This window comes from Neofelis nebulosa, chromosome 9 (assembly GCF_028018385.1).
Source record: "Neofelis nebulosa isolate mNeoNeb1 chromosome 9, mNeoNeb1.pri, whole genome shotgun sequence".
In the NCBI taxonomy this organism is placed as follows: domain Eukaryota; kingdom Metazoa; phylum Chordata; class Mammalia; order Carnivora; family Felidae; genus Neofelis; species Neofelis nebulosa.
In genome coordinates, this window is record NC_080790.1 from 37108031 (window position 1) to 37134863 (window position 26833).

The window sequence follows — 26833 nt, forward strand, 5'->3', positions numbered from 1 at the left end:
GTGTCTTTTATAAATACAATTTGTTGCCAGGCTGACTGTGGGGACCCGGGACCCTCATGGAACACAGAGCGGCCAAGTCACCACTCACTTTTGGCCCTTGGCTAGTTGCCAGATCGCCACCCCGGGGAATGGGGTCCCAGGCCATTAGAGCGCATCTCAGAGCGTCCACGATGGCCCTCCCCGCTCTGGCCCCCTGGGGCTTTGCTAGGGACAGGAGCTCGAATGCGGTGCCTTCCCTGCGTGCCCGCCTGTCCCTCGAATGCCTGGACAAGCGCATGCCTCACCCTCAGGACACTGGAGACAGGGAAGCATGGCCACCCCACTAGCTCTGAAATTCAGTAGCCCCAAATGCAGGGTACATACAACCTGGTGTTCTTGAGAACCCAAGAGTGGTTTAACAGTAAAAACGATTGTGCTAGTTTTTATGGAAAGTAGGAAAGAAAAGAAAAAGATTCATTCAACTACTTGCTTGCATTTGCATAAAGAAACTCCGGACAGGTAAACAACGAAGAGAAGGGTTTCAGAGGAGAGGTCAATGGGAACTGAGTAGGAGAAGTGGGGCAAGGGCGCTTTTCACCAGACCCCTTCTTAATTACTTTCACTTTTGAACCTTATTCAAGAAATTAATTAAAGCTGGAAACTCTATTCCCTAGTCACATTTGCAGATTAAAAGAGACATTCATATGACCTCAAAAAGAACCAGCTGAAAGTCGGTGTCACCTTCGATGAGGGCCCTTTTCCAGGTGAGTCCCTCAAGGTGCCCCTGGCGGGAGGGTGCCCCCCACGACTAATCACAGAGTTGCCAGCAAGATTCCTTGAGGTCGTGCAAGAGCTGCTCAGGTTCCAAAAAAAAAGTCGTCCTCCATTTTGGGAATGATTTATTTGAACCATCCGCAAAGGCTTTAATCTGGATGCAGTCCTGGGAAACAGAATGCCGCACAAGGCCTGACATCTGGCCCGCTGAGAGGTTCGTGGTGTTTTGGGGGAGGCTGGTGGGAATTCTGGCTCTGCCTTGAGCTGTGCGCCCTGAAACTCACAAGAACTTCAGTCTGCTCGTCTGCAATATGGGCGAATAGTTGCCAGCCCTCGTGGGATGGATATGGGGGTTGAACAAGTTAATGGATAGAAAGCAGCCAGCATACACGGGGCCTATGGGACATGCTCCATAAATATTCGTTTCTGGCCCTTTCAAAATCGAATTGATTTACTACCTACGGTTTAAGCCGCATGGTTAATCTCCCCTAAGTCCTGCACAAGATATAAATTAAAACCTCCAACATGAGAACCAGGGGGCTCCCCTTTTCTACCAGCAGAGCACCGAGTAACTGTAATGATCTTTGGAATCTGTTGGCTCAGAAAGTTCTGGAACTCTCTCTTTCCTGAAACTTGGAGAACAATTTCCATTTGAAGAAGAAGTCCGTCTCTTGCCACTGGCTCTTCGTGTTCACAGAGTGGTAGAAATTAGAGTTGGAAGATTCCAATAATTCTGGCAACCAGAGGGCAAGGGGAGGGGGGCATGAGCTGAGGGGGGCAGCACTTCCTAAAGACAGTGTAATCTGGCCTCTCTCGAGTGATTGCTTCCATTCTGTCCAAGTGCCCCTGGTGACGGACTCAGTCAGTGAACACAGAGCACGTGATACCCACTTTGGGAAGGTGAGACAGTGACTGGGTGGCTCACTTTCTCACCCGGAGCATTCTGGTTTGCAGTCACCTCTTGTGCTGCTGGGTGGCAGTCTGTATTCATTCTGCGTCTCTCCTCTCCCCTCCCCAGAGCAGGCACTTCTGGGGACTTCAAAAGGACCGCCACACAGAGACAGCCACCCATGTGTCAGGCCGGGCTCAGTGGCCTATCTGAAAGGCATATCTCACACATATCTGGAATCGAATGCATCCAACCCACAACCCCTGAGGATGTGACTATGCATAACCAACTAAAGCAACAATCCCCCAACAACTGAGCGTTTAAATGTTCTAGATTTAACTGCTGGTTAACTGCTGGTATCCAACAGCAGGCCCCAGGGTTAGCTGTCCTCGCTAAAACCTGCCAGGATTTGAGGATGGGGGAGGAGGGAACGAGATAGAAGGAGGTAAGGCTACCCATCAGGAGAAGTCTGGCTGAGTGTCTAAATTATCAGTACCTGCCCCGTTTGTCAACGGGGTCCCATCACACATTTGATTATATGACATGTTTCGCCATCTATCGTCAGCATCGGTGAAACCTGCACAGCAAGGTGAGCTGTCCGTGAGGTGCCCCAGGATGGCAACCTTGAAGACAGTCGCTAGTGGAGTGCCACCCTTCTCTGCTCTTGGTCTACATGGATCCAAACAGTCTTCTGGTGAAGACGGAAGAGAAACACCTCTCTAACTTGCAGATGACGTAAAGCTTCACATTTCATGTTGGAGACTATATGGGCTAATTCTAGAAGATTCAACCAAGGATAATGTAAAGTTCTACTTGGGCTAAAAAATAAATTAAGAGACCAACAAAGAAGTCAGTACCCAAGTGCAAAAGGAGGGAGATGTGGCTTTGCACACGCCCCACACAAAGAGGCAGGGAGGCAAGCCGACTACAAGTGCAGTGTGGGGGCTGTTGGATGGGTTGGCCCCAAACCTCAGCTTAGCATCCAGGACAAGGGGGGTCATTGTACTCATCTGAGGGCGGGACGCCAAAAACTGCCGTCCGTGACCAGAAGGGCAGCACGGGGTCAAGGTTGCCGAACACCTCAGTGCACACATTCAGGAACCACGGAAAGAAGGGAGAGCTTGAACACAGCGGTGACAGCCACGCAGCTGGAAGGGCTCATCGTGGAAGAAGCCGGGGCTCATGTTATTATTCAGCTGTTTCTGGGACAGAATAATTGCTCAGTGAATGTTACCGAATGTGCTGAATTAGGACCATAATTATGACCACGGATATGACCGAATGGCTTCAGGGGGGCAGAGGGAGGTCCAAAATGTGGAAATACCAGAAAACAAGCTTTGGATTATTTATGGAATATCTTCTCAGTGGGTGCTTTGCAGGGATGGGCCGGGCTGTCTCCGGAAGGAAAGAAGGGGTTTAAGTATAGATTAAATGGCCCCTCTTGGGGCTCACATAGAGGGACTGCTGTGGTGAGCAGTGCCCTTTGACTCTGGAGAACTCCTGATGAACAGTGAAGAGTGTCCTGTTAATGATGATGGCTCCAAGTTGGGTTGTTGAGCACTCGCCATGGTGGGTCACCTCACCACCCTCCACAGATCATCAGAGATGCTTGGTGACTCACTTGTGGTCACACAGCTAGCCAGGGGGAGCCAGGGACCTACCCTAGCTGCCCTATCCATGCAGAGAAAACAAAGCAACACAAAAATGCACAAACTGACCCCTTTCAGATCTTCACTCAAATGGAGGGACACTTCGAGGGACCCTCAGAGACCCCCCCCCCATACAGGAGGGGCCCGTGGCCTACACCACCTGCACCTCCCTCCAGCAGCCCTTCTAGCAACCACATTTGCTCATCCCCTGCCTCCATAGGTCTCAATACACACTCGATGAGTACTGAAGGCCTGGACAATCGAATCAGTCTCCCGAGCTCTAAGATAATACAGCTCATGCTGCCCGGGGCCTGGAGAAAACGAAACATGGAGGCAGGATGATGGGATTCCCCGGATGCCCGAGTTGGAGTGGATGGACCACTGCTGGGTGGAGATCCGGGGCCCAGAGAAAGGTGTCTCTGGTCAGGAACAAACAGCAAAAAGGCAGCAATTCCAATAACAACAGCTCTTGCTGTAACCCCTACTGTGGGCAGCACTTCGCTAAGACTTCTTCAGGCACTGACCCCTTTCATGCTCACAACAGCCCTCTGTGGCAGTGACTCCTATATTCCCATTTCACAGGTTAAGAGACTGAGGCCAGCAGGCATGGGCGCTGGGCAGCGAGAAGCTGGCGGAGCTGAGCTGGCTTCATCCGGGTGGCTCGTGGCCGCCCCACTGACAGATGGTCCGTGGAATAGAACACACAGCACCGTGCCTGGGGGAGTGGCCGGAAGCAAAGTCCTGGAATTTGGGGGTGACTTCAGGGGCACCGTGGGGGAGCATCATTTTGCTGTGCTGTGATGCTGCAGTGGAACAGGGCAGAGGGGAGGAGGGGCACGGGCCTGGGGCCTGAGTGTGCAATCTTCCGCCCATTCACCGTATCTCCTGGCTGCTTGTGTGTTTCCTGTCTGTCGTGGCTGAATATGGGCTAATCCTTCTCCCTTAAAAAGCCGAAAGAGTCAAAAGACACATCTTGGGGACTTGTAGAAAGACAGTGACAGGAACAAAGCCTGAGGCTTCCCTTAGGCCACTCTGGTCAGTCCCTGGAACAGCTCCATGCAGACAAAAATGAGGATGCGTCTTCCCAGACAGGAATGTACAGGATCGAGTACCGCAAGCCGGGACCGTCTGTCGCGTGGGCCTCAGGTGAGGCCTGAAGAAACCATCAACACAACTGGCAGAAATGCTCTAGATATCAGGTGCCCAGCCTGGGCTACCTGCTGGGCAGGTCATTCTTCTGGGCCACTGGAGACCTTGAAGGCCCAACTCAGGTTTTATGCCCAGAAGGGGGGACAAGGCTTGCCCTAGGGGCACTGGTGGCCCCCTACCTGCCTGGCCCATAGTTCCTGGCCCAGAAGCTCTCCACCTCGTTGAGGACTGACTGAGAGCCAGGCTCAACTTCACCCCTTCACACCAGTACCACATCTGTCCTCAGGGCGATGGCCCATCTTTCAAAGCTGCCCAGATCAGGAAAACATGCTCTAGATTTGGGCTTTCCAATATGGCAGCCACTAGCCACATGTGGCCATTTGGGCATTGAAATCCGAAACTAATCAAAATAAAATAGAAGTTTAGGTCCAATTCCTCAGTCGCATTGGCCCCTTTTCAAGTGCTCAGTAGCTGCACGTGGTGGCTTGTGGCTACGTGTGAACACTGATCTAGAACATTCCATCATCACAGGAAGTTCGGTTGGACGTGTTGTTCCCTGATCCTTCGAGGGTGTTCTGCCATCACTGTTCCTTCTTACTGCCCCCCGCACACCAAGATGGGGGGCTCCAAGTTACGAGAGGCCCAGCAGCAGTTAGCAGACAGGACGAGGCATGTAGAGGAGGACCCCCCACCGGATACTCCTCAGCTGCACAGGCTGGGAGCTCACACCATGATCAGGAAAGCAGAGGCATGTTTCCAGAAGGGGCCTAAATTCAGGGACAGACAACCAGGTCATGCGGGCCCCTCCAGCTGCAGCAGGGGCCCCCGACCAACTCCGCAGCCCCACAGGTGCTGGGTCGAGTGGGAATGGTGGTGACCACCTCGGATCGCAGATTGCCCCGCTCCGGTTTTCTGGCACCTCACAGCCCTGAGGCTGTGTGATGATGCCAGGAGCATTGGGACAGAGATCCCCAAGAATGACCAAAGCTGAATGTGCCCTCAGCCAGGTTGAGGGGGTAACATAGCAGCAGCGTGAGTGCAAAGCAGATCTGGTATAATGTAGAGACTTCGGGAATAAGGGAGTGTTAGATTTTTGATATCTTAGCCCTGTAGACTGAAATTCCTCCCACTGAACAAGACAACTGGACACGCAGAGCAATTATAGGGGAGATGAGGGACGATGGGAAAGGTGGCACAGGAAGGACATATCTGCTCTGAAAATCCTCAGTATCATTTCCAGAGGCGACAGGAGTGTCGTGGCCGCTGAGGCTCATCAAGACCCCAGGAGAAGCCGGGCGCACTTGCCATCTGCAGAGAGGCTGCTCGGGGCCACCCGCCATCCAGAGGCGCCCCTCCAGGGACCAGCCCCCATGCTCCCTTCTCTGGAGGCCCTCCTGTGGTTGCCCTCTGCCCTCCCAGGGCCACCCTCTGCATAATACTCTTGCAAATCAAATGTTTCCGTTTATTTCAAAATCAGAAGAAAAACCTGAACGTAGTGAATATGAATACATAACAATGAATCCCGTTTGCATGACATTCATCTTTATACCAAGACGGTCATCGTATGTTCTCACATGAGGAAGGGGCCACTAAAGTCCATAACCCGGGGATGCAGCCCTGAGTCCTTCCTCATTCCTTATACCAGAGGCATAAAAGACAGCTCCATACAAAGGGAACTGGCACCCCACAGACCCTCCTGGTTGACCTACAGATTGAATTTCAGCAGTGATTTCTCATACCTCCCTCTGCATCATGCAGGTAAACCCGCTCCAAAAATAGTTTACATCTCCAGGCAAAGCCCTGTGACTATCTGCCTGTTCTGCCGTCGTTAGCACTGGCTTGCTCTCTCCAAGTTGTCTTCTGACTTCAAGGAGGCTGCCGGAGGTCCAGCCATCACCTCTGCATTCCACACAGGAGGACGGAGGGAAGTGGGGGACAAAACGTTAAGCCTCTTAGATGCCAGGCTCTTTTAAGGAGCTTTCCTAAAATCCCCACTACCCACCACAGCCTGTGTGTTGCATTGGCCAGTCCATCTGTCTGTCTGTAAAGAAGCTGGAGGAGGAAAATGGAGGCACGGAGTAAGGCTCTGGGACGGTGCCAAGCAAAACACAGGAGGGGACTTGGTCTGAGGTAGAATTAAGCAGACGCCCCTTACCGAAAAATCCATCTTGTTCTCAGGCATCCTCGTGGCCCTGGTTGTGCCACCAGATAACGGGGTCGTGTGGAGCAGAGGGTGTGACAGGCTCACCTTCTCTGGCCTTCGCGCAGGTTGAATTATGTGAATACACTGCGTGTCCTTGGAACCGAAACTTTTCTACTTCGGCCATTCTGCTCTTTGCTGGACCGCTGCCGAAGCTTTGAAGCCCAGTCTGGATGAAGCCCCGTCTGTATCCTCGGGGCTGGAAGGGCGTGGTCCTGACTCAGGAGCTGACTCTGGAAAAGCTGGCTGCGAGGGAGGGGGTGAGTCATGAACCCAGACATAGCTGAGATTCCTGGTATGTGCTCTGTGGGGGAAAGAACGCTCAGCTTGGACTGAGTTCCCTCCAGGCAGGAGGTGCTGCGAGACGTGAGGGCGCCCCACCTCCCTGCGCCCTTCCGCTGGGGCACTGACAGCAGCCTGACATTATTGGGCTCATGTCTGTTTCACCAGAAAGACAAATGGGAAAGACCTGGTCTGCCCGCTTCACCTCCGCATCCCTGGGTCAAAGAACCAGACTGTTGGGTTCAGAGCCAAGCTCCATTCCTTACTAACAGTGTAATTTTGCCATCACCCCTAACCCTTCCGTGTCCCAGATTCCTCGTCTGCTTGATGGGGACAATAATGGTAATCTGCCACACACAGGTCTGTGCGAACTTAAGTAAGGTCATATTTGCAAAGCATCCAGAACAGCGCCCGGCACCGAGGAAGCACTCAGGAAACAAAGCAGTGTTCGAATTATCTTTATTTTATTGGGGAAATGGTAAATATTTGCTAATGCAGGCATGAAAAGAAATCTTATGTGACTCTAATACAAAAAGCAAGCGATTTCTGTCCCGTTGAATGCCCCGCTCCAAGTTGTTCGGGGCTCTTGAGGCCAGTCTCCTCCTGATAGTTCTTCTGATGAGCCTAATGTGGTTATTTCACAAAGTAGACCCTGGTCCCAGAGGAGCTAAATGCTGTAAAGCATAAATCTAGCTGTCTTCTGGCGCACTCTGTTGTGGAGACTGCTTGTTGTCTGTCCTATATCCATTCTCCTTTACTTCCTGTGTTGTCAACAACCCTTACGTTGTCAGGGGCAGCAATGTTCCCAATTAAAAAGCTATATTCCTCTGGCTGTCGTACAGAAACAGTGGCCAATAAAAGATGTAGGCAGAAAGGGTTAGTTGGGGGTTCTGGGAAAGCTCTTTAAAGGATCCTGATGTCTAGGATGCTTAGCTTTTTATCCCTCCACTTTCCTCTTTCCTCCTATGTGGAATGCAGAGGCGATGGCTGGAGTTCCAGCAGCCGTATTAAACCATAAGATAACTTTGAGGAAGGAAGTCGATGCTAATGATAACAGAAAAGAGAGATGAATGAACTAGCTGCCCCTTGACCATCACCCTGGGCAGCCTGCTTCCAATCTTTTTCTGTCTGAGAGAAAGCAAGCTTGACACTTGCTGGAGCCACTGTTATTTTGTAAAGTTTTCCTTTATATCTGTCTACATTGGTAGAAACCCATGCATCCCTCTCACACTCTATGAAAGATTTGTCCAGGGAGAACAGCTAAAGTGATACATTTCTGCCATTGCTAAAAATTCCAATATTATCAGTATGATAAATTTTTGAAAGGACAGCATGGAGGGAAAGGCTAAAAGCCTCTGGGGCAGAAGCCCTCAGTTGCAGGGTAATCAATCCTAAATGCAAAAGTTAAGCAGGAGAACCGCAATGGATAAGATTTGCCATCACCATTAGCTTTTTTGATTATAAAAAAAGCAATAAAACCAGATGGTTATTGTTTTTCTTCTTCTTCTTCTTTTTTTTTTAATCAGAGGAGTCATCAAGCCTCCCAACCTCTCCTCCTTCCGGTGGACCCAACTTCCTTCTGATCCTCTGTTGGCTTCTCCCTGCCTGAGCTCTGTGGTCTAACCAGAACCCTCTTGAAGTTGTGAGGAACCCAAGCTCTGCCCCAAAGCACTGGGCCCGGCACACGACTCACACGACTCCCCTGCCACCACGCTGTGAACAAAAAGGGGCTTCTGGATTTTGGCACAGGTAACCGCTGTGGGAGAAAACCACCCACAAAGTGGCACCGTTTCTAACTGAGACAGCCATGCTCAGCAGCCAAAGCCTAAACTCTCAGAAAAGAGAGGTCTAAAGCACCCGATGCGTGACTTTGCAATACCAGACAGGGCTGATTGAGCAAAGGAACCCATGTGGTCCCTTCTTTCGGACCCCTGAAGAATGAGCGTAAAGATTTGGCTTCTGGGGCACCGCGTGATCTTGGATATCTTCAGAATTGGCAAGGAAAGGCCATGTTATGCTCACCCTGGTTTTAGTTTTAAGTGTACCTTACTTAATGTTTTCAATATGAGTCACCTCCATATACTGCGATGATTTTCAAATCACCAGAAGTTGCCTGCAGCTCATTTTAGATAGGAAGCATGAGGACAGCATCCAGCTGCTTCCACCCTGGAAGGTCTGAGGCCAGTGGTCCTGGATTTTCTGGCCTGTGGCCCCAGTCTGCTGGATTACAGACAGCGTCCTCTTGGCCCCCTGCGTCTCCTGACTCTCCTCTCCTGATGGAGGTGAAGACCCCCCCCCCCCCCCGCCCCCGTCAGCCACGCACATCTTGAAGCAGCCACTCCGTCTGATACACCTGCCTGGGACTCCCGTACCTGGAATAGGTTGAGCGACTGGCCATCCTTCCTGTCGTCCAGGGTGGGTACGTGTGCGCGTTGGGGGCAGGGGGTTAAAGGAAATGCACAGAAAGTTACTACCATGTGGTTGGGCTGAAGGAAGGGGGAGCTGCTCTCATCGCGAGGATGTTACCGATAAAAACGATGGTGGTCATAGCAGTGAGGATAGTGACAACATCTAGAACCCCGGGTTTTCCTGGAGAGACCCCTGAAGCACCCTCCGTTTACCAAATCAATAAAGGTCTTACAAATCAGAGCAGGACACAGATGGGATCTCACTCCAGGAGCACGAAAGCCAATTCTTTATGGCTACCCCCAGGGCCCGGGGCCCAGGTAGATGTAGAAAGGTGTCTGAGTGCATGTCTGAATCAGTGGATATGTACTTAGCAGCTGCCGAGTCCCCTTGTAACTTGTGTGCTAAGCATCACCGATCTTTCCAAGGCCCCAAGAGGCTGGTCGTCTCAATAACCCCATTTCACAAATGACGATGGTGAGACCCCAAGAAGTTCAGCAGCTTGTCCAGCGTGAGGGTGAGGTCTCCGTACATCAACGGCTAGTGGGGACAACTGTCAGGGACCGTGAAAACCTGGAGGGAGGTAACCAGAGCCCAGGCTGGGGTGCTGCCGAAGGGTGCGGGGTGGTCGACAGGGCCGGCCAGCAATAGGCCAGTCTCTAAGCTGAGGGAGCCATGACCACAGGGCATTGGGCAATTTCCAAATGTCATCAAATTGTCAGCATTTTCTTTTTGCAGTAGGTGTCCTTTTAAAATAGATCTGCCCAGTTTCTATCTTTCTTTTCTTACTCCCTGCCTGCACCCTCACTTAGAATCAGCATCTTTTGGTAGTTGGAAAATATGACAAAGCAGCAAATCGTATTAATGAACGCTCTGTTTTCAGACCTGCCCGTGGCCTTATTTCTGGCCTTTTTTACATGACTCTCCTGATTATCAGAGTGATCATATCAGTTCACCGCAGGCTTATATCTCCTTCCCAACAGCGTTTATCCAGGAGGATTAAGACACGGGAGCCGGTGATAAACACCCGTCTGATACCTGGCATGTTCTCTGAAATGGGGACCAGAGAACGTGCTAGTGTGAACAAACCACTGAGGCACGGCCTAGGGCATTTCACCTTTTTGGGCTCTGCTCTCCATGAAGATGCCATTTCTCTGAACACTTAACATAGATTACTCATCGAGAGAGACAGAGTGGGCTGGGATCCCACCTCGGAAATCCCTGGTGTGTGCCTTGCTGAGATCCTGAGTTTCGAGACTCTCAGCCTTGCCACCGAGGACACTGAAATCACAAGATCTTGCCTGGAAACGTCACGGCGCTGCTCAGGGGCCACAAGCCCAGATACCTTCAGAGTCCAGGTAAGGAGGGAAGCCAGTAGAGCTAACATCAGTGGGGTTCCTTCTGTGTACAGGCCCTACTGGAAGCAAGCACTGGACAGATGCTACCTCTCCGAGCCCTCCCAGCAGCCTCTGAATGTCATGGTCCAGAAGCCCAAGGCTTCCAAGCCAAGGCCATCAGAGCCTTGCCACGTTAGGGTTCACAGGGCCTGTGATCTAAACAATAGGGGGCCTCACCAGAGTCAGCTGAATACAGAGACCCAATCCTGGATGGGCGAACAGAATTTGATGGGGGGCGGGGGTGGGCTCACACAGGACTGCATTTGGCCTTTGAGCCGCCCACCTGCAACCCCAGTTATTAAAAAATTTTGTTTTCCTTAACATAGTTCTCAGTTTACAGATAAAAAGAGTAAGATTCAAGGGAGATTTTCTTCCTCGGAATCCTACTCTCTGATTTTAAGGTGATGCGCCCTTCCTTCCCACCCACCCCCCACCCCCCCGCTATGTGTCACCTGCAGAATGCCAGCTTTGAAGCTCAAGCAGTGACCCGCTCCCTGCGCCACTCGGTCCCCCAGCAAGTGTGATGTCACGCGACAACAGAGGCAGCTTTTAACCCTGGGCTGTCCCAGCCCTTCACAAGCTCTGGATTTTTAACTTAACAAATTGTTATGCTCAACCAGTTCTGTCAAGGCAGACCCTCCCTAAAAAGGATCATCCAAAGGGGAGGGTCTCCGCACAGGGACCTGTTAGCAAAGGGGCCTCGCAGGGGCACAAGGAAGGGCTGGGACTAAAGCTGGGAGGGGGTGGGGGTCACAGAACAGGGAACGCACCCAAAGCTGATTCTAACCACAGACCAAACAGCCCAAACGTCCTGGAGGGGCCAGCCAGCCACCGTGCTGTGCCCGGGGGCAGATCGCATGTGCTCTTTGAGGTGCTCCAATTTTAGCAATTGGTGCTGACTCATTATTAACCCAGAAAGCCCACACACTCAAATGACCCTACTGAAAAAGCTCCCTGTCATCCCCTGCTTACTGATGTGCAGTTTTTTTAAGCAAATTCAAAAAATGTTTATCACAAGGTATTTATGACATTTTAACCGTTTCATTTACAGTAACTAGAATGACATTTAAAAAAAAAAAAAAAGTTTCCTGTAGTTTCCTTGACTGTAAGGCTAAGTCTCATCAGAATAGTAACAGGCTGAGAAACGCATATCAAGGTCGTATCAGGCCTCAAGGGCTCAACTATCCAATCCTCACCCACTGCCCCAGGCCGCCAGGCCCCCCAGGCCCCCAGCCCACCAGCCCCCAGCCCCCAGCACATTTTCTTTCTGATTTTACCACAGTTAGTGATATTCAGTCACGAGCAAAAGGAAAAGGCATAAACTACGTTCCCAGAATCAGTCATACACCCATAGAGAGGGAAGCCAGAATTCTGCCTCTCTGTCGTATTTCTTGCACTAGAAACTGGGCGGCTCAGATCATGCAGCCAGAAAATGTCTCAGGGGGCTGTCTTCCTTCACCTCGGAGAAGCAGAAGCTGGCCCAGCCTCGGCAGCCCTGGGTTAACACAGGTTCACCCACCTCTATCTCTGAACTTCCCTAGGGCTCCAGAGGGGAGTCTGGAACAGCTTATTTTCCAACCAAGCATCACAGTCTATTCCAAGACAGCATAACATGCAACGAATAGCTACACGCTCCCAATTAATGACTGAGACAAGCAGCCTAAAATGCAGTCGTCCTGGGGGTGGGGGCAGAAGAAGCAACTTTTCTAAAATTATGGATCCTCGAAGTCTCAAATGCGGTGTCCCTTCCAAGAGGGCAATGCTTTAACCCAGCCGAGCCTCTGAGGCAGACTATAGAAATGATTGTAAAAATGACAGAAACCTACTCACCGGGGAGAAGCAGCTGGCTCCACCTTCCCAGGGCCCCGGGGCCGTGAAGAACTTAAGCCCACACTGGCTCAGGCACAGCCGGCCTGGAATATCAGTGCGCAACTTAGAAAGCATTGAGCATGCAGTCACTGGCTTCCCTCCATTCCCAATGGTGTCCCCATGACTGAGACCAAAGAGGAAAAAAAAAAGGGGGGGGGAGAGAGAGAGAGAGAGGGGAGAGAGAGAGAGAGAAAGAAAAAAGGGGAAAAAAAAAGAAGAAGAAAAAGAAAAAGAAAAAAAAAAAGGGCGCACACCTCAGTCTTCATTCTCATTGGAACAAGATGACTCACGCTGACTCACAGCCACCACTTCCTCTCCGACATTCTCTTCATACTTGCAAGCTGGGCTGGTCCCGTTCCCAGGGTCTCTGCAGGCCTTCCTGGAAGAACAGCCTCCTGCCCCTGGTAAAGTGACCCAAACGCTGACCTCACATGGAGCACCCCCCTCCCCTCGCCAGCACGGGGGCGGGAGCGCCGACCCGGGGGAAATGCTTTTTATTTAGGAGATTTGAGCCACAGGAAAAATAAAATGCACGAATCTCATGTGCATTTGAATTTCAAATACACGCTGAAACGTTGTCCTGGGTTGCACGGCCCAAAGGAAACTCTTCCTCTTTTTCAGGGCATTTCAGGGAAGGGAGAAGAAAGGAATATTGTCTTACTCTTTTAAGGAGGTTGGGTTTACTTCACCCTGGCAAGACTGACCTCAGTGCATGTTTCCTTCTGCAGATCTTCTTCTGACATAGCAGATCATGGGATCTCAAATCGTGATCTCCCCCAAGCTGTTTATCAGGAGGGTGTGTGTTCTGCTTTTAGGATTAAAGGACACACCAAACCTTTTCTATCCATCTTGCAGGCTTCCAGCGTTTGCCAGACGCGAATATGAAAACCCCAAGAAATGAAAGGAAGGTGTAACAATCAACTTTTCAAAAGCTGTTGAGGAATGTTAACACGCAGGAGCAGAGAGTAGCCTCTGCCCCCCACCCCCCAGTTTTCTTTGGGATGATACTGGGCGTGGGGCAGTCTTCCACAGCTTCCTGCATTTTTAAATTATGAAAGACTAAGAGGAGAGCAAGATCATGTGATACTCAGCAGCCTCCTGAGAAGCCGAGACATGCGGCCGTGATTGCTTTAGGACGACTGTGGCTTCTAGAAGGCGACACACACAAGACCGTGCGTGAACACCGATGCTCTTAAACCGTTTTTGACCTAGTGCCTCCTGCTGTGTAGGCCACACTCTGATACCCCTAAGGGATATAGAGAAACTAAGGAAATTGCATTTTGTGAAGGGGCAAAAGACCCAGGCCAGCCGCATCTGTGAGCAGTGTGGACCTCATCCTGGCGGGGTCAGAAGATCTACTTTCCATTTACAGCTAGATTCGTCTTAGGGAAAACATAACTCCTATAGCTCAGGTTCTTTTAACAGGAAAAGTAGGGCATTCTCTATCAGACAGGACCAAGTGCTTCGACTTCCCCATGAACGTTGTAGTGTGCCAGCTGGCCAAATATTCTCATTTCTTGCAGGGTTTTGTCTGTCTGTTTGTTTGTTTTTGTTTTTTTTTCAGGAGAATGGAAAACCTGCTAGTTTTCATTGCAGTGATTTCCTTAGGGGAGAAGGGGGAACAAGGATGGGGCAGCAGACTCACGAACAGCCTAAAGATGTGGCTTCAGCAGCATCGTGTGTCATCCCCAAGGGACATATCTTAGCCAGTGGGGGCCCAGCAGCCCCATGGGAAGTCCACCCTGATGCCAGGAGTCTGCGGGGCCTATCGAAGCAGGGGTTATGGGTTATAAAAAGCCAGACTTTATTTTATTTATGAAGGCTTGGATTAAGTCGACTCATTAATCCCTGGGAGAGAACTAAAAAATATATTAATTTTTTAAAAATCGCCAGGAATAAATGAAAGAAATTTGAAATGGTTGGGAGAAACGTAGGTCCCTGCATAGCAGGGACATCCTCCTGCCAGGAGGACTCGGCCAGAGGCCTCATCACTATAGCAGCGGGACCTTCCATAGTAACAGTGTTAACAATGAGCCTTCTGGAATATTCCAGGTCAAAGCCTCAGATTTGAAGCTGGGCCTCCTCCCAAAGGACAGTTTGAGCCCTCACTGTGGAAGGTCACTGGGACTGTGTCCTCCCTATGTAGTATTTTGCTGAATAATCCTATGAATGTTATCTCTAAATTCCTGATTGCTCTTCCATCCAGAGCTCTTCTCGTTGGGCTGGGAAGTAGGGAGAGGGTATTAGTGTGAGAAGGAGGAGGCCACTCCCAACACATTCACAAATAAAGCATTCATTAAGGCATATCGGTAGCACTGCTTCCCATCGTAGTGAATATGGAATGTTCTAGAGTGGATTCTCTTTCAACTGGCTGATTTCTGCATCTTTCACCAGAAAGGAAACAATGATGACCTTCTGGATAGGGCTACATGGAAACACGATTTAAACATCTACGTGCTCTTTTGCCAATGAAAATAGCACTGTGAAAATTTAGGTTTCAGTGAATTAGGAAAATAATCAAGTTTCACTCCTAAAGTGCGCAGACTGAGGACATGTTGTAGGGTTCTTATAGATACCGATGGCTCACGTTGAAGAGTGTTTGTTACATGCCAGTCACTCTCCTACACATGCACAGATATGACCGCCTCTGATCCTCAAAATAGCCCTATGAGTAAAATCATCCCCACTTTCTAGCAAAGAAACCAAGGCACAGAGAGAGCCAGAAGGCTGCCCAAGGTTGCAGAGCCCAGATACGTACCCAGGCCGCCTGGTGTCAGAGCCCACATTCCTAACCACCAGACCAACATGAATTCCCACAAGGAACTTTTTAAAAACCGTTTGTGCACACGTCTCCTCACATCATGGTACATTCTCCCAGATTCTGCAGATATAACGTAGACGTTTTTCCTATTCATTTGAGAAGTAAATCAAAATCCTAGCCTTGGAGTGAACTATCCCTAACAACAGTAAAACTTCTCACTAATGGGAAAAACTGGTTAGAATTGCCCACCGGCACGTCCCAAGAAGTATACAAAGCTGTCCATGATGCCAATGCCTGTACAGACAGTACTCCTCCTAATAGGGGACACGAGGTCATTGGGGAATGTCCCTAATGGTCTTTCTCCCATCCAAGTACTAACCAGGCCTGACCCTGCTTAGTTTCCGAGATCAGACGAGATCGGGCACGTTCAGGGTGGTATGGCCGTAGACCCTAATGGTCTTTCTGTCACTCGAGCAAACAGGTCTCCCCACCACCCTCTTGCCTGGAAGAAGATCCATCCCCTTGTTGTAAATCCGGCACTGTCCTTCCCCCGCGCTCTAGCCTTACTTCTTTTCTAGGATTTTGTTAATAATCAAATACAGGTATTTTCCCTCCAACATCCTGAACCTTTTCCTGTCTGTGGGCCTCAACACAGGCTCCAGTCACTTCCATCTCCCAAATCCTTTCCCTGCCTTTGACCTCGTGGAGTAGACCCCATGGATGCCCCATTCATCCTATCCCTCCCCCCGTTAGTAGCAGCCTTGACACTTGGTTGGGACTGACTCCACCCCCATACCCAGGGCAGAGTTTGGATTGGGCTAAACAAAACAAGGGAATGTCACCCCTTGTCACTGTGACTGGTTCCAGGATAGGCTCCCAAGCTTATGTCACCTAGGGCCTGGCTACTTCTAATCACACTGATGGGGTCAGGGGTACCCAAATGGAGCAAAGCCCATGACTATGGCCTTTGCCATATGACAGGGAAGAATGAACAGAACGTAAGAGTCTCATTCTTACTCTTAAGTCTCAAAAGTTTAGGACAGGGTATTATAAATAAAGAAAAAAACACGATATGGAAAAATGAGTGAAGTCAGGCAACAATATATAGTTGTGCAGGTTGTACACTGTACAGCCCCAGAGAACAAATTTACGATGTACACAATCACACATGTGAAAGGATACCTCTCCAACACCATGTTAGGATCCCACAGCCTGGGAGGTAAAGAGAACGGGGGAGAAAAAATAGAGAGAAGAGTCTGCATCCTGTTCCCCCACAGGGGGCTGGGTCCAGAGAAGCATTACCCCTCACCCCACGGCAGTCCAAGGACTCTGAGAGTAAAGGGAAACCTGCAGTTGGAATGGTGAGGGGTAAGAGTTTCACTGGCAGTGTTTCCTGGTGGCACTTGAACTTGGTGGTGCATCTTAAGTTAGATGGGATGCGGTCTGCAGCGCCATGAGAGTGGATGAGTTCACCAGAGGAATGAGTGTGGGAAAAGGAAACAAAAACTGAGCCCGGGGGCCCTGAAGCTTTAGCAGATCGTGTGGTGAAAGGAGCCAGCAGAGAAGGGATGGTGGGGGAAGATGGGGGACAGGGGCCAGCCAGGTGGGAGGGAGGCCAGGAGAGTGTAGCGCCTGAGGAGGCAAGCGGAGAAGGAGCTTTAAGAGGAGAGAGTGACCACCTGTGTAAGCACTGCTGTGAGATCATGGAGGTGGCAGCTGGAAAGCATCATGGATTTGGTAAGCAAGGTCTGTGTTGGGAGGAGCAGGTGAAGATCTGAATAGGGACAGGAGAGAAGAGGGGGAGAGAAGTGGAAGAGAGTGAGACACCGCTTTCTGGGACTGGCTGTAACTGGAGAAGGAAATAGGGTCCAGGGAAATGTCCTTTTTGGCTAAAAGAGATAACAACTTATTGGGATACTTAACTGATAGAAATGACTTACTAGAAAGGGAAAAGAACAGATGATGCAGTAGGAAGGACCAGACCTGCTCCTCAAGGGGAGGGCTTGGCCCGGGGGGAGCCCTTCACAACAGCGGACATTGACCAGGCAAGGAGGGGCCCACACACACCATGTTCCGTATGCTCTGGTACATTTCGTCATTCGTAGTAAAAGAAAAGTGACATCAATTTTTTAAATTTAATGCCAAGTAGTACATGACTGTAGTCCTTCTACTAAAAACCTTAAATCATTGCAGATTAAACTAAAAGTCCCCTTTGATGAGGAGGTGGCATTTTTCACTAAGGTAATGAGGATGCCTTTCGAGGGATGTAGGAGGCAGGATTTCGGGAAGTGGAGAAGAGGCATGCGTTCGTAAGAAAGGGAGCAAAATACTAGAGAAAAATGTCCGTGGTGGCACAGGTTGGAAGGTGAATCAAGTCTAGCTTCCCCAAGAGGAGGTTGGTGTGAAAATATTGATGAGATGGATCGTGCCTCGCTGCGGGGCTGGATTGACTCCAGGGGGATGAGTCTCTCTCTGCACCCAAAGAGAGGGGGAGGCCAGCTGTGCTGAGGCCTGGGTGCAAGGCCTCCTGGGCTCTGCTGACACAGGACTTGGAATGCAGAGGTACCACCCTCCTTCAAAATACCCCCAACACACACACACACACACACACACACACACACACACTGGAGATCCTTCCAAGTTGTGCAGGTCAATATTTATTCCTTTATTTATACGTGCTATTCCATTGTATGGGTATACCTTAGGTTGTTTATCCATTCACCTGTTGAGAGATATTTTGGGCTATGACAAATAAAGCTGCTGTGAACATTTGCATACAGGTTTTTGCATGGACACAAATTCTCATTTCTCTATGGTAAATACTCAGCGGCGGAATGGCTGGTTCATATGGTAACTGTTTGCATGTCTTAATAAGAAACTGACAAATTGTCTCCCAGAGTAGCCATACCGGGAAATTTTGCATTTCCACCAATGCATGCATGAATTGTTTCTCATCCTTCCCAGCACAGCTATTGTAAGTATTTTTTGTGTTAGCTGTTCCAATGGGTGTGTAATAGGATCTCCTCGTGGCTTTAATTTGCATTTCCCTGATGCCTAATGATGTTGGGCATCTTTTTGTGTGCTCATTTGCCATCTGTGTATCTTTTTTTGGTGAAGGGTCTGTCCAAATCTTTGCCTGCTTTTTAACTGAATTGTTTCTTTTCTTACTGTTGACTTTACAGTTTCCTTTATACATTTGGATGCAAGTCTTCAAATCAGATGTATGATTTGCAAAGATTTTCTCCAGGCTGTGGTTTGTCTTTTCATCCTCTTCAATAATACTTTTACAGAACAAAAGAACCTTCATTTTAATGAGGTCCAATTGATTGATTTCTTTCTTTTATGGATTGTGCTTTTGGTCTCATATCTAAGAAAATTTTTCCTGGTCTTAAGTCTAGGTAATAACTATTTTTCTCCTGTTTTGTTCTAAAAGTTTTAGTATTATACATTTTCTATTCAGATCTATGATCAATTTTAAGTTAATTTTTTTTTACAAGGTACAAAGTTTAGATCGAGGTTTTTTTTTTTTTTTTTGGCCTGGATGTCCAATTGTTCCAACACCATTTGTTGAAAAGAAACAATCCTTCCTCCATCGAATTACTTTTGAAAGTTTGTAGAATATCAGTTGGCCTTATTTGTGTGTCTCTGTATTTGGACTCTCTGTTCTGTTCCATTGATCTATGTGTCCATCTCTTCCCCAATACCACACAGTCTTGATTACTGTAGCTATGTGATAAGTCTTAAAATCAGGTAATGTAATTCCTCCACCTTTATTCTTCTTTCTCAAAATTCGTTTAGCTATTCTTGTTTCTTTCTATATAACTTTCAGAATCAGGTCCTCTGTATCTACAAAATATCCTGCTAGGATTTTAAAAGGAATTGCATGAAACCTATACATCATCAATTTGGGGAGATTTAGCATCCTTATAATGTGGAGTCTTCCAATCTATGAACATGGTATATCTCTCCATTTGTTCAGGTATCTGTGTATAGTCTTTATAGCTTGGTGTCTCCTCTATATGAGGTAGAAATTGTCATCCCTACAGAGTGTGGGTTTGGTCCTTTCATTGCCTTCAATAATTGAAGAATCCTATAAGTCCTATTTTATAGATAGCTACCAAGACTTGATGCCCTCACCTTATTAGTCTTAAGATTTGGGTGCTGACCATGGACTGAAGCAGATAAGCCACCACTCACTCCCATCCTCCCCTCTTTAAGGAACTCATGAAGCATTGTATGCTCAGTAAGCCACGTGTTATGTCCTAATGTCTCCAGTGTGCTAATCATCCTCCTGTTCCTGACCATTCTTATCTCTCTTCCCCTCTGCCTCTTCTCTGGACTATTTGCCAAGATTCTTAGTCCAGATTTCCCCCTTTTTCTGTCAGTAAGAGACTCCACTATCCCAGCCCATGGAGCCATTCTCCTGGGCTGACATAGGCAGTTGTCAGTCACATCTCCGAGTCCCCACAGGCACTGCCAGCACCTCCACACTCCCAGTCAAGGAAATGGAAGCCCTAGGCTTTCCTGTCTGTCACCCCCTCCATCTTCCTTATGTCCACCTAACAGTGTGCTAATAGGCTTTCCAAACATAAATGAAGAAAACAAGCCCTGACTTGTAGCGTTTCCTGACTTCTCTGACGCAAACTCTCTCTCCAGTGTTAATTTCATGCTACCAGCATGATGTCACTGAAAGTTAGTTGGGAAGAAAGGCACAAATTAGTTCTTTCAAGCTGGGACAAGCCAGCAGCATACCACTGCACCCATCCATCGCCAAACCTCCTGAAGGTCCTTGTCCCTGGAGTTTTTCATACAGTAACTAACTGGCCACCTGTTCAGGATCCTCAAGGAGCACTTATTTCTGCATTTGTAAAGGGTTAGGTTAGATCAGTTGTTCTTAACTTTGGGTGCACGGAGACCCCTCTGAGAGTCTAATAAAAGCTACAGATGGCTCTCCAGAAAGAGCAGTAAAATGTACACCGTGCAACACTTTGCACACAAAGACTATTTGTGCTAATCCTGGACTCCTCAGGTATCCAGGCATGTCAGGGGCGAAATCCCTGGACCAGATAATCTCAAAGGTATACTCCACTCTAAACCTGATGGTTGGCATTGATTCACACCATGGCGCATGGTGACATCTGACAAATTAGGAGATAAGAGGTGCAAAAAGAATACAGATTCTCAAGGTTACCTCTACTTCTCATGTGACTTAAAATACGAAGGAACCTCAGAATTGAGGATGTTGTGGCTGACGGCAGGGCCAACAACCTTGCAGACACCAGCCATCCAAGAAACAGCAGCCTAAGTACAGTGCAGAGGGCTACTTCTGAATGCCAGCCAGGAGCTCTGGCCACGGGGAGCTAGAGCTCTGACTCTTGGTCTCTACTGCAGGGAGCATGGGTACACTGGACCTTTCCAGGGAGGCAGAGTTCAGGCTGATGTATAGAGTAGTGGCTGCCCTCCTCAGACACAGGCACTCATCTCTTGGAAACATCAGCTCAAATAAATCATATTCTCATCTCTCTGATTCTTTCACTTGGAACACTTGGAAGATGTGCTTCTTTTTGCCAGCACCACTGCAGGAGGTCAGAGCTAGGAGCTTTATCACACAACTGCTCAAGGTCAATCCCGGCACCTCATCTTCTACCCCCCAAAAGGACCCATTGTAGACTTAAACTGACGACATCAGTGCTGTTTAGGGATCCCTAGCACTGTCAGGTGGTAAAAAAGAAAAAGGAAAACTAAGCACTTGATATGGCTTTTCTAGGAGTCTTTCTGATGCAAATAATTTGTGAGCAAAGATTACAATTTGGACCACTCAGTGTTTGCACAGTGATGTTATTCTTGTTCCTGGTTATTCAGGCCCACACTAATCTAAGGGTTTCTGGGAAGGGACCCCTGTATCTCTTCTGGATGCCCCCTTCTTGTTAACTGGCTGTACACATATTTCCCTAATTTCTTCTTGTTCATTTTTCCCCATAAGAATGTGTCTTTCGGGGCGTCTGGGTGGCTTGGTCGGTTAAGCGTCTGACTTCGGCTCAGGTCATGATCTCACGGTCCGTGAGTTCGGGCCCCGCGTCGGGCTCTGTGCTGACAGCTCAGAGCCTGGAGCCTGTTTCAGATTCTGTGTTTCCCTCTCTCTCTGCCCCTCCCCTGTTCATGCTCTGTCTCTCTCTGTCTCAAAAATAAATAAACGTCTCAAAATAAATAAACGTTAAAAAAAAAAAAATTAAAAAAAAAAAAAAAAGAATGTGTCTTTCATGAGGGTGAAGATTGGGTCTATTTTGTGCCGTACTCCATCCCCTGCCACACATTATTGCCAGGCACCTTGTAGATTGTTAATAAATATTTGTTGAATGAATCGATAAACCAATGGACAACAAGGTAAAAAAAAAAAAATAGAAAGGATGTAATTAAGGCCAAGTCCATTGACCATAAGATAAGGGAACTCGTGGGTGGGCCTGACCTTGTCAGGTGAGCCTTTTAAAAGCAGAGGGTTTTTCCCAGCTGCAGGCAGAAGAGGAAGTCAGGTACTCCAAGCACAAGAATTGTCAGGATGAGGGCAGCCTTTTAAGAACTGAGATCCAACAAGGAGCCTCAGATTGACAACCACGAGGAACTGGACTCTGCCAACTAGGCAGATGAGCTTGGAAGTGGATTTTCCCCAGAAGCCTTCAGATAAGAGCCCAGCCCCGATGGCACCCTCATTTCAATGGGTGAGACCCTGTGCAGAGAACCTGGTGAACTCACCCAGCCTTCTGACCGACAGAAGTGTGAACTAACAAATGGGGGCTGTTTCAAGACACTCGGTTTGTGGGAATTTGTTACACAGCATTAGAAAACTAATACACTCGGCCCATTTGCAACATGGAGACAAAAATAGTTTCAACTTCATAGGGTTACATAAGAATTAAAAGTTAATGGGTGCACAGTGCTTATGTCTCTAAGTATTGGCTTATGATGGCTTGTAATAATTGGCTTATAATGGATGTAAAGTGCTTATATCTCTAAGTATTGGCTGTTATTCGTAAGTGCTCTTGACTTGGTTAAATGCCAGGTATGTGTGGTTGATTTTTTCAAAGTTTTCCTATCAATACAGTATTTGACTCACAGGATATAATCAAAAGTCTAGAATTTCAAATGGATGAATCACATACTAAATATGCATCATCTTCTAAAACCCAGTGACTGTGAATGAGCGGCATGATTACAAAACCTGACTTAACAAAGCAGGCTATAATCAAAAAGCTAGAAAACTACGTGGAGCAAAATGAGAGCAGTTGGGAACTCAACCATCCAACAAACATTTAATGAATGCTTGCCAGGTGCCAAGTGCTGTTGTAGGCCCTGGGGCACAGCTGGGCAAAATACACCAAAGGGCCCTATTCTCATGAAGCCTACATTCTGATGTGGTAAGACAGATGAGTGCACAAGAAAAATACAAGCTAATGATATGAACTGTGAACAAATTAGCATAGGTAGGAGGGGACTACTTGAGATAAGTAGGCCATCTAGATAGGACACTCTGAAGAGATGCCATTGAAGTGGGGAATTGAATGGCCGCTGGGAGCCTGCCAGCAGCACCCTGGGATGAGGAGTCGGCGAATGCTCAGGCCCTCAAAGCCAAAAGGAGGTTGATGGGCCACAGGACACGAAAGAGTCCAGCATGGCCAATGCTTGGTAAGCGATAAGGAGAGAAGATGGGCTGGGGAGGGCGGCAGGGAAAGAGCTCAGATTTTATGCCAAGTACGATGAGGAGGCATTGAGGGCTTTAAACAGGAGCGCGTTATCCTAAGTGAAATAAGTTAGTCAGAGAAAGACAGATATATGTTTTCACTCATATGTGGAACATGAGAAACGTAACAAAAGACCATGAGGGAGGGAAGGGAAGGGGAAAAAATAGTTACAAACAGAGAGGGAGGGAGGCCAACCATAAGAGACTCTTAAATACAGAGAACAAACTGAGAGTTGATGGCGGGGGGTGGGGGGGAGAGAAGGGGAAATGGGTGATGGGCATTGAGGAGGGCACTTGTTGGGCTGAGCACTGGGTGTTGTATGCGAGCGATGAATCATGGGAATCTACCCCAAAACCAAGAGCACACTGTATGTATACACTGTATGTTAGCCTACTGGACAATAAATTATATTTAAAAATAAATTAAATAAACAAGTAAACGAACAAACAAACAAACAGGAGAGTGAGCGGTCTGATCTGAACTTTCCAAGGCTGACTCTTACCGCTAAGTGTAAATCACTCATGTACGACTCAGTAGAAACTGAAAGTCCAGGGTGCCCTGTTGGGGATGTGATGATTGCATCAGGGATGGGGAAAAGAGAACCTATTAGAAAAAAGTTTGGGAGGTAACACTGATGAATGGATTGGGCTTGGGGGGACTGACAGAGAGATTAATCAAGCATAACTCTCAGATTTTTAGTTTGAGCCACAGAGTGGTGCAGGAGGAGGCGGTTTGGGGCAGGGAGAAATCGTGGGTTCTGTTTCAGTCGTTTTCATTTGGACATGCCTCTCAGGCAACCATGCAGAGATGTCAAGTAGGGAGGAACGGTTGAGGGGGAAAGGTCAATGTTGGAGGTAGATTTGCGAGTTAAAGTTCTAAAGATGGAATTAAAGATCTGGCCTGGATGACAAAGACAGAGGGAGAGATAACATATAAACACAGGAAAGGAATCCAGCATCCTTGGCCAGTGACGGCGGAGGAAAGCCAGGAGAAGTTGTGCTCAAATGGAAAAAGTATTATGGCCTAGGGTTGGGGGAGTGCTAGTAAAGAGTGCATCATCCACGAGTAAGTATTCAACCCACCATGATATTATTTAATCCTGGCAAACATGTTAATAACGTTCTGAGTTACCGTTTGTATCGGCTGTTTCTGGTTTGGTGAAGATAGACCCTATTGAAATGTTAGCCAGAAAAACACAAAGCGAAATCGTTACTAAAAGTCAAGGCAGTCAAATTCTCCATTCTTGGCTAAGCGGAGGAACTTACGAATGGCTTCTTCCATTGTAAACAGCAGCGGATGGTCGTCTTCATCATTTTGCATGATTTGGTGTAACTGGGGAGTTCCTTAGGCTTGATAACTGGAAAAACAAAACCAAACAAAACCCTGAGGATCTAAATAATTCTTTGGTCTGCTGCAAACAGCCGAGAGATCAGTGAAGCCTATGCTCCCGCGCTGCAATCCTCATTTGAAGCCCAGTGATGTTTTTAGCATCAGCATTACCTTCTTAATGTTCACTTCACGTGGACACATACACCTCACACGATCTGAGTTTTCCCTTTGAAACAGTTCCTAATCAAAAACTTTAACTGGGTTGAAAAAGATCAGTACACTTCCTGATGGCCGCAGATGGGTTATTGATATAATCAAATGAGAACGTAAGGCAGTGCCTTCAATCCAGAGTGGCTCTTAATGGAAACTGACAGGTTAAATCTCATATGTAATAGGGATCAACCCCATCGAGGGCTTGAGTAGAAGTTACATTGAGGGCATTGTGGTCTTCACATCATTCACCCCGACCTCACTCCGAGGTATTGCCCGCCTCCATTGCACGAACAATGGTATCGCAGGGCCTGCCATGTCTTCCTGCCTCTGGCTTATCATACACCACTCCCTTCTCTGAACTGTTTCTTTCACTTTTGTGATGCGACAAAGCCACAGATCTGATCAAGCCACTCTTCACAGCCTCCACATCTACCCAGCTTCTTGGAGTCCGTGTAGGGTTTGTGCCTCCATCAAACAGGCCCAGATGGGAACCACATCCCAACTTGAGAAAGTGACCTTTCTGGGCCTCCCTCCTCTCCTTTGTGAACTGAGAGTAAGCATGGTCATGAGAGAGTCTTGTCACAGCATTTTGGTGTGGATTAAAGAGTGGGGCAAGTAGAGTGCTTAACGGAGGGCTGGTTGGGCCTTTAGTAAGCACCCAGCAAGTGGCAGCTTTTTGGAGTGGATATGCTGTCATTGTGTCTAACAGCACCCTTTCCTGGTGGACCCTCCCCTTCCCCTTTCATGTGGTAATGGCGGTTCGATCGTTCTAGTGTGCCTCACCACCTTTCACACAGTCGAGCAAGTACATCAACTAGGATTTGGTCTGGCTGCATGTTTCTGAAAAAAAAAAAAAACAAAAAAAAAAAAACAAAAAAACTAACAGTGGCTTAAGTTAGGACTTTGTTTCTCTCTCATGTAAAAGCAGTCTGGCACCGGAAGAACAGGCTGATGTGGCAGCCTCTAAAGGTCACTAGGAACTTGGGCACCTGTCTTTCTGACCTACCATGCTGGAGCTCCAAGTGACCTTGGAAAATGAGTGATCATTTCAACCTCCAAGTGACCTCATGATCCAAGATGGCTTCCGGAACTCCAGCCAGCAAATCCACAGTCTCCAGATGGACAGGAGGGAGACGCATGGAAGACGAAAGAAGTGTATAATGCCACTCCCACCCCCGCCATTATGGACACTCTTGCCGAAAATCCTACGTAATAATTCCACACATAGAACTAAGTCACATGGGCCTTGCCTAGCCACAAGCTAGTCTCAGAAAGGTAGTCTTTCCATTGGATGCACTGCCACTTGACATAGAATGGGTTTTCTAATTAAGCAAGAAGGGAGCAGAGCTCTTAGTTGGCAACTAGCAGTATCTGCCATGGTATGGGTCCAGGCTGGGCCATCAACACCGTTCCATAGCATCTGGTCTATGACATCAGGAAAGAACGGGTCCATGTTCCCTATGGAGGGGCATAGTCCCCCCCACAGAAGACACTGCCAGCACACAGAAGAATCTGAGCCAGGCGAGGGACAAAGGGTGCCCAGGAATGAGGTTGCCAACTGAAATTCCGTCTGCCTATCTTGCCTTCATATTTTACTATAATCCTTTACCCCTCCCATGAGACTGAAAGGTCCTGATAAGAAAATCCTGCCCTACCCACATGCACACTCCTACAGGTGACCATAAATGTTTGTCACCAGACGACTGAATGAAAAGCAATTGTGCTATGGTTTGGCAAATGCAAACTGTATCCCAGCAGGAGTCTTCTAATCAAGAGATGTAGAGGCTGTCAGACTCCTCCCTCTGCCTCAACTGCTCCATTTGATAAAAGAGATCATAATAATGATACCTCTCAAGGTAATATCCACAATCTTGGCCATATAGTAAGAACTCCCTTAGTGTTGGCCATTAATGTTGTTATTATTATTACTGCGTGCCATCGACTCTGAGATGCACCCTTTTTATATACATATGCATTGTAATGGAATTGACCCTAAATGGTGTGCCATGATTTAATCAGCTGAGGTGTATTTCTTTGGTGGCATGCAAAATCATGCCCTTTCTTATAGTCAAGGCTGTCTGAGAGTCAACGGAATGGTTATTATCATGAAAGGAATAGAAAAAGTTCAGAAACTCGGGCTTTGCAAAGTCAAAAAAGTCAACTGCTTGTAGATTTCAAATAGGAAGAGTTGGAACTGAGA

At 48.1% G+C, this 26833-nt stretch overlaps 1 long non-coding RNA gene across 1 annotated transcript in view; it reads right to left on the reverse strand.

Moving 5' to 3' along the window:
- Positions 1-12781, reverse strand: part of LOC131484729 (uncharacterized) — a 151012-nt gene extending 138231 nt beyond the window's left edge. Inside the window, exon 1 of the long non-coding RNA XR_009248413.1 lies at positions 12556-12781. This is a non-coding gene — a long non-coding RNA (uncharacterized LOC131484729). The remainder of the gene's footprint in view (positions 1-12555) is intronic.
- Between the last annotated feature and the right edge of the window lie 14052 nt (positions 12782-26833).